The following is an 8,828-nucleotide window of genomic DNA, read 5'->3' as shown; positions in this document are numbered from 1 at the left end:
GTGTTTTTTACCTCTGAATTTCTGGGATCTTGCACATAGTAGCTGTTCAATAATTGCTTAATGGACAAAAATTAAAACAACAGTTATCTTTTATTGAGTTTTTTACTGTGTGTCAGGCATTTCTTTAAAATATTGCTTACTGTTCGTAAGAACCATTGGAGTTAGATACTATTTTTGTTATTCCATTTTGCAGATGAAAAAATAAGAAAAACAGATAATTAAGTCAGTTTCTAGCAAGAAAAGGAGCCAATAATGGAGTCCTTTTTAATCTGACTCTAATGTTTATTTTATTAATCATTACATGGCTCCATCTCTGTTTTAACATGGACCCAAATTGGGTCGGGAATAATCAAATTTCCAATTACCCAAATGCTGGAATAAATGCCTTTATAGGCTTTATAAACTAACCTCCCTTCTTTTTTTGTTTTGTTTTGTTTATTGCCATTCTCTAAACTTGCTATTGCTGTATGCACATTGAATTTATAAAGTACCATATTACTCAGGAACATTCTATTTTTTTACAGCACAAACATTTCCAGATGTATTACTGCGATTTATGCATTAATATCACCAGTTGGATGGTGTGTTTGATATTACCTCAGTAGATAAGAAATCTTTGAAAGGAGGCTTGATGATAGCAGTGAGCAAAAATTGTCACTTCTCTTCCTATTTAAAAAAAATCTCATTCTATTATTTTGGGATGAAATGTAAACCAGCCCATTTTCATCTTATTCCTTGCTTTTATTATTCTCTCAGTAATTTAAGAGGGAAAAAAAGGTTAACTGAGATGGGGAGAATTCAATAGCAGTGTATAGTAGGCTCAAAGAATATATGCTGCTGCTTACAGCCATTTGGCTGTCTGATTGTTGATTGCTTTCTGAAAACTCAAAAAACAGGAGATCAATATGTTGCAGGAGAAGTCTGCTTTAGCATCGTGGGAATCTTTCTACACTTTAGTGCTATCAGCAGGTGACCAGAATAGACTGATGCTACAAATAATTCATAAAAAGCCTTCCACACTTTTCACCACCTGGCCCCAGCTTATCTTTCCCATCTCGTCTTCCATCCTCACCTACAGTCCTGCCTCTGAAGTCAAATATCATTGACTGAATGTGCCTTAGACGTTCACCTTCCAGGACATTCAGATGTTTGGTCTCAAGAATCCCACTGTCCAAGGTGAAGAACAATTTGTTCTTCTAAACCAATTTTGAACATCATGTCCAATGAGAGGCTTCTCCTGCCCTAGTTCTCTCTACTCAGAAATCATTCACTTGCTCCCTCATTCACCAAAGTTTTATGGAGCCCTCTGTTGGCTACTACTGAGAAAATGGCAAATAAGACAGATTTGGTTGCAGCGCTCATGGAATTTACAGCCTAGATAAATCAAGAAAAATTAAGGACTGCCTTCCTTGGTTCCCACACTGTTGCTTTTTTTATTTCTATATTATGTCTTTATTTTTTTATTGTGGGCCCACCTCTGAGCTTCATGAGGGATTCAGTGTCTTATTCAGCCCAGTCTCTTATACATGGTAAACATTGTTACAGATTTGTCAAAAATTAAGTAGAGTGGTCCAGTCAGAGTCATTTGGTTTCTTCCATTTTTAACTATCCCAGGATTTGCACTCAGTTTATTCTAGGTCTGTGCTATCCGATACATATGGCTAGTTAGTGCCTCATGTGTCCAGTATGAAGTGAGATGTGCTGTAAATGAAATCCTGTGAGATATATACTGGCTTTCAGGGATGTAAAATACCTGATTAATAATTTCATATTGATTAGTTACCAAAATGACAATGTTCAATTGTGTCAGATTAAATAAGCTACATTATTAAAATTAATTTACCTGTTTATTTTTACTTTTACAATGTGGTTATCTGAAAATTTTTAGTTGTACATGTGGTTTCCTTTTTATTTCTGTTGGACAGCACTGTACTGGATTCTTGCCCTCCACTTCTCTGACTTCTCTTCCTGGAGCAAGCCCTTTTGTGGCGCCCCCATAACATTCTGGTGTCTGAGGTGAAAGTCCTTAATTCTGGATTTGTCTGTATATAGCATGTGTTATCTGTTTTGTCTGTGTATAGCATGTTGGCATCCTAAGTTGTATCTACCAGACATGGCTGGGAAAACACAAGGATATGAATTCTTGCCTTTTTTTTTGGTCTCCCCCAAGACTCCTCCTGTCCACTCTGCCAAAACTTCTTAGTTTTCCTCTTGGAAAGATCTGGTCTCTCTTTCCCTGAACTAAACTACCTCAACTTCTTGGCCTAATTGTCATGGCAGAAGGGCTGTGGATGGGGAAAACCATTTTTCTTCAGAGAAGCAAAATACAGTTTGATATTTAAAACTTTCATTCCCTCCATATTTGTTTACTGATTGGATGAAATATTCAGAACATTGAGCCTTAGCTGGAGTTCATCTTCTGTGAAATGAATCTTAACTTTATTCTCCTTTCTAGGCCCCAAAGCTTGGGAGGAAAACACCTTTTGTCATTGTTTCTTTCATTTGTAATACTAGAGAATTTTTTAGAGAGGGAATATTGCACTAAGCCTCACAAGGAAGGACATAGGCTTTCTAGAAACCCACTCAAAGGGTAAATATTGGTTTTGCAAACCCAGAGTGACTCACCAAATAAACTGAACCATTTATAATTTCCCCAGGATTTAAAATTTTAAACCATGAGAATTTGAGTTTTCTCCTATGTAAGGATGGAATTGAAGGATTTCCTCTAGGATTACTAGTTCCATGTCTTTCATATTACTCAAGGCTCCAGCTCACATTCTTAATTAACAGTTCAATATAAAATAATTCCTTCTTTCAAAACTGCACCCATAATTAGGCTGTAGCTACACTAAGGGTATCAGTATCAAAGCTTCTTGGATGAATCTCTTTGAAAAGGTTGCCAAGCAAAGCCTCCATTTTATTTTACAAAATGTCAAATGATTGCCCCTAGATGTTTGTCCTGTCCTTTTAATTCCTAATCTATAGTACAATCAACAAGCTGGTACTCCCCTTCCGAATTGTGCATCCCATTTTTGCCTATGGCAAATGTGAGTGTTGTTATTTTCCTCAAATAAGCTAAATTGTGAATTACATCAGTTCATCACAGCCAAACCTCTTTTTAATTGCAGATTAATCTCAAATGTCCCCCCTCCAAATTAAAATGAAACACACAAAACACTGCCAACTGTTTCTCCAACTCTTCCAATGTGGAGTATATCCAAAATGCTATGAAGTACTCTGATAGATTGAGCCACAGTAAGACACATAAACATTTAAAATCACTTGCATCTTCTTTGCTGTTTGGGAAAAATGTTAACGTTTGCGTCACGGAGGTTGCTGGTAAGTATGAGAGTCTGTCTGTTGATTACTTTCTGCTTTCCTTTGAAGAATGAGTTTTGCCAGTTTTCAGTTGGATTTCTGCCATTTGTGATCAAGTGTCTGAGGCTGCATTGTTTATGAGGAAGGACAGAACTATCAGGGGCAGCCATTAAAAACATTAATAATTAATGTTTTAGGGTAGTGTTTTTTTTTTTATGGAAACTTTCACTTGCCGATCCTTTTTTAAAATTTAAGTATAGTTGATTTACACCATTGTGTTAGCTTCATGTATATAGCAAAGTGATTCTGTTATACACATATTTTTCAGATTATTTTTCATTAAAAGTTATTACAAAATATTGACTATAATTCCCTATGCTAGATAGCAAATCTTTGTTGCTTATCTGTTTTATGTATAGTAGCTTGTTTCTGTTAATCTTATAATCCTAATTCATTCTTCCCTCTCTTCTTTTCCCCTTTGGTAACCATAAGTTTGCTTTCTATGTCTATAAGTCTGTTTCTGTTTTTTATATAGGTCTATTTGTATTATTTTTTAGATTGCACATATACGTGATATATATAATAGTTGGGAGAAGGCAATGGCACCCCACTCTAGTACTCTTGCCTGGAAAATCTGAGGGATGGAGGAGCCTGGTGGGCTGCAGTCCATGGGGTCACTAAGAGTCGGACACGACTGAGCGACTTCACTTTCACTTTTCACATTCATGCATTGGAGAAGGAAATGGCAACCCACTCCAGTGTTCTTGCCTGGAGAATCCCAGGGACGGGGGAGCCTGGTGGGCTGCCGTCTATGGGGTCACACAGAGTTGGACACAACTGAAGCGACTTAGCAGCAGCAGCAGCAGCATATAATAGTTGACTTACTTCTCTAAATATAATATTCTCTAGATCCATCCATGTTACCACAAATAGCAATAGTTCATTCTTTACTATGGCTGAGCAATATTCCATTGTACACATATACCACATCTTAAACCAACAGTCTGTGATGAGCACTTAGGTTGTTTCCACGTCTTGGCTATTGTAAATAGTACAACTATGAACATTGGGATGCATGTATCTTTTTGAATTAGAGTTTTCATCTTTCCTGAGTATATACCTGGCAGTACAATTGCTGGATCATATGGTAGCTCTAGTCAAAGCTATGGTTTGTCCAGTAGTCATGTATGGATGTGAGAGTTGAATCATAAAGAAGGCTGAGAGCCAAATAATTGATGTTTTTGAACTGTGGTGTTGGTGAAGACTCTTGAGAGTCCCTTGGACTGCAAGGAGACCAAACCAGTCCATCCTAAAGGAAACGAATCCTGAATATTCATTGGAGGGACTGATGCTGAAGCTGAAGCTCCAATACTTTGGCCACCTGATGTGAAGAGCAGACTCATTTGAAAAGACCTGGATGCCGGGAAAGATTAAAGGCAGAAGGAGAAGGGGACAACAGAGGATGAGATGGTTTCATGGCATCACCAACTCAATGGACATGGGTTTGAGCAAGCTTCGGGAGATGGTGAATGAAGGGAAACCTGGCGTGCTGCAGTCCATGGTGTCGTAAAGAGTCGGAGATGACTGAATGACTGAACAACAATGGTAGTTCTGTCTTTAGATTTTTAAAAGGAAACTCCATATAGTTCTCCATAGTGGCTGCACCGCTTTACATTCGCACCAACACATTTACATTTCTGTTTCTTCACACTCTCTCTAGAATTTGTAGACCTTTTGATGACAAGCCAGTCTGACCAGTGTAAGGTTATACCTCATTGGAATTTGATCTGCGATTCTCTAATGATTAACAATGTTGAGCATCTTTTCATATGCTTGTTGGCCAACTATATATCTTCCTTGAAGAAATGCCTATTTAGGTCTTCTGTCCATTTTTTATTGGCTTGTGTGTATTTTCAGTATTGAATTATGTGAACTAGAGCAGTTTTATTAACAGCACAGTTGAAGGAAAGGTATGGATATTTCCCACATACCCACTTCCACCACACGTGCATAGCTTACCCATAATCAACATCCCCACCAAAGTGGTACATTTGTTACATAATGATGATGAAACTACCTTGACGCATCATAGTCTCCCAAAGTTCATAATTTACATGAGAGTTTCCTCTTGATGTGCATTCTATGGATTTTGATGAATGTGTAGTGATGTGTATCTCTCATTATGAACAGAGGAGTTTCACTGCCCTAAAAATCCTCTGTGCACCACCTATTCATTCCCGACACTCCCAACTCTGGCACCCATTAATTTTTTAGTTTTGTCTCTGTAGTTTTGCCTTTTCATAATGCCTTATAGGTTGAGTCAAACAGGATATAGTCTTTTCAGATTGGCTGCTTTCACTTAGTCATATGCATTTGAGTTTTCTTCATGACTTTTCATGTCTTGGTAACTCATTTCTTTTTAGCACTGAATAATAGTCGATTGTCTGGATTACTACAGTTTATCCCTTTATCTACTGAAGGATATTTTGTTTACTTCCTGGTTTTGGCAATTAGAAATAAATAAAACTGCTGTAAACATTTATATGCAGGTTTTTGTGTATATGTAGGTTTTCAGATTCTTTGGTTAAACACCAAGGAATGCAATTGCTTGGAGAAGGAAATGGCATCTCACTCCAGTGTTCTTGCCTGGAAAATCCCAGGGATGGAGGAGCCTATGTAACCCCACAGGCTACAGTCAATGGGGTTGCAAAGAGTCGGACACTACTGAGATCTTATGGTAAAGATATGTTTAGTATTGAAAGAAACAGCCAAACTGTACTGCAAAGTGGCTGTATCATTTTTCATTCCCACCAGCAGTGAATGAGAGTTTCTTTTGCTCTACATCCTCACGAGTATTTGGTACTGTCAGTTTTCTGCATTTTGTCCATTCTAGTAGGTGTGTAGTGATTTCTCATTGTTGTTTTCATTTGCATTTCCCTGATGTTATGGGAAGTGAGATGACCATTTTAATAGCTGTTTATCTTAAGTTTATCCCTTGATTTCTACAAACTTCAGCATCCTCATTCGTAAACTATTAATGGCGATACATATCTCGCATGATTCGATCCAGGGGACAATTATAAATAACAAATGTAAATGTATGATTCAAATAGACCTTCAACAATGAAGTTGTGAGGATTCACAAAGAGATAATGCCCAAGTGTCAGACAAGTCAGCCCCCTTTCAGTTCAGTTCAGTCACTCAGTCGTGTCCGACTCTTTATGACCCCATGAATCGCAGCACGCCAGGCCTCCCTGTTCATCACCAACTCCCGGAGTTCACTCAGACTCACATCCATTGAGTCTGTGATGCCAGCCAGCCATCTCATCCTTGGTCGTCCCCTTCTCCTCCTGCCCCCAGTCTCTCTCAGCATCAGAGTCTTTTCCAATGAGTCAACTCTTCGCATGAGGTGGCCAAAGTACTGGAGTTTCAGCTTTAACATCATTCCTTCCAAAGAAATCCCAGGGTTGATCTCCTTCAGAATGGACTGGTTGGATCTCCTTGCAGTCCAAGGGACTCTCAAGAGTCTTCTCCAACACCACAGTTCAAAAGCATCAATTCTTCGGCGCTCAGCCGTCTTCACAGTCCAACTCTCACATCCATACATGACCACAGGAAAAACCATAGCCTTGACTAGATGGATCTTAGTTGGCAAAGTAATGTCTCTGCTTTTGAATATGCTATCTAGGTTGGTCATAACTTTCCTTCCAAGGAGTAAGCGTCTTTTAATTTCATGGCTGCAGTCACCATCTGCCATGATTCTGGAGCCCCCCAAAATAAAGCATTTTGGATTTCATGAACTAAGATAATTAATTTTTTTGACAGAGCTGATAGAAAGTTGATAAACTTTACTTTTATCTTGTTAAGACACTAAAGAAGAAAGTCAATTCAACTATCATTTACTCTCTATTATTTTATCTAAAAGAAAGGAATTTTTGCAATGATGACAAAAGAAAGGAAATACGTAATCCAAGAAAATAATACTGTCATTTAAATTTAATAAATACAGCTTGTGAAAGAAGTTCTTACTTTTTTTCACTTTTCTATGAATAGTAAAAACAATTCATCTGAAGCAGGCATTGGTTGGACTGATGAATTCTCAGGAAGGCCTGGAACTCTTTCTTTGTTGATGTGCTTGTCCAAAACCATGTTTCTCTCCTTGGCTGTGTGCCTCTTGTTTTCTGAATGGTCAACATGTAACAGTTATATCTTACTAGGGAAGTAGAATGATGTTGACTCTTTTTTTTTCCCATTGAGATTAAATTTAAATTCTGCTGTTTTAAATGCATCCTTTTGTCAGGTTTACAGCTTTCTGATCTATTTTCAATGGCTCTCCATCTGACCTGACAACATGCATATGGGTGCTTGTTTACTGATGTTCCCATCTGTACATATCTGCTCACATTCTCAGGTTTAGCATGCCTTATTTTGCCTTCCCATTTTCAGAATACTACAAGTGAACTTCCTGAAAATCTTGTCATCCATGGTGTTGTTTATAATTTTTTAAGAAGATATTCATTTATACTGTACATTTGGCATTGATTCTTACCTTAAATTTTAAGGTTGTATATCCTACAAAACTGGGCATTTGGTTTAACATATGTATCAACAGAAGAAGTGTGCATTCTGTAACCACAGAAAAACACATGGGATTGTCTCTATAAGAGTGAAAAACTTGGAGGAAGAATGTCAAGTTGATATAGAATTAGAATTTGAGTTCAAAGATAAGCTTCTTGATAATATATAGACTAAGACCCTTATTTTCAGATGGAAAAAATTAGCATACTAGAAGGGGAAAGATCTGCTGACGGTCACATGGGAGGTTAGATCCTGGATAAATAATTGTAAAATCATGTTGCAAAAGATACTGTATTGGTGATGGAGCTGTTAAAGAATGTCTACTATTCCAGAATTACTTCACTAGTATTGCACTTAGGATTTTGGATTATGACCCCCCTATAACTTAATTGTGATTGTCCTAAGACTTAAGTATATTAATTGCCCTGAAACTAAGATCACAATCATAAAGAGTTAAGAACAGAAATAGCCAATATAAATAATGCATTTGTACCCTAAACCAAATTTCTGGTTACACATTCAGTACATATAGAGGCAGTTCCCAGTAATTGGTTTGGTGTCAGAAAAAAATATTTTGGCCCTTGGTTCTGAAACTCAGTATTTATATGAACTTCAATAATTTATTTAATTTCTTTCAGATTTAGTTTCTAACCTCTAAAATAATAATATTACCTTCAGGGTTTTTTTTGGTCATTAGTTTATATTACTGGGATAGTAAACAAGTAGGGTATTCTTTCACTGGGGTAAGGCTGTACCTTAAAGGTTACTGCTCTGAACAATTTTGCATTATTAATACAGTTAGGAGGGCCAAATTTAAATGATCAGATACAACAAGATTATAAGAAGAATTGTGTAAAAAATATAAACAGGATGAAATATATAATAAAACAGTACAGGATGGTTCATGGCATCATATGTAGCAGTATATGGTA

The sequence above is a fragment of the Capra hircus genome, chromosome 22 (assembly GCF_001704415.2).
Source record: "Capra hircus breed San Clemente chromosome 22, ASM170441v1, whole genome shotgun sequence".
Taxonomy (NCBI): Eukaryota; Metazoa; Chordata; class Mammalia; order Artiodactyla; family Bovidae; genus Capra; species Capra hircus.
This window is presented reverse-complemented; position numbering follows the sequence as displayed.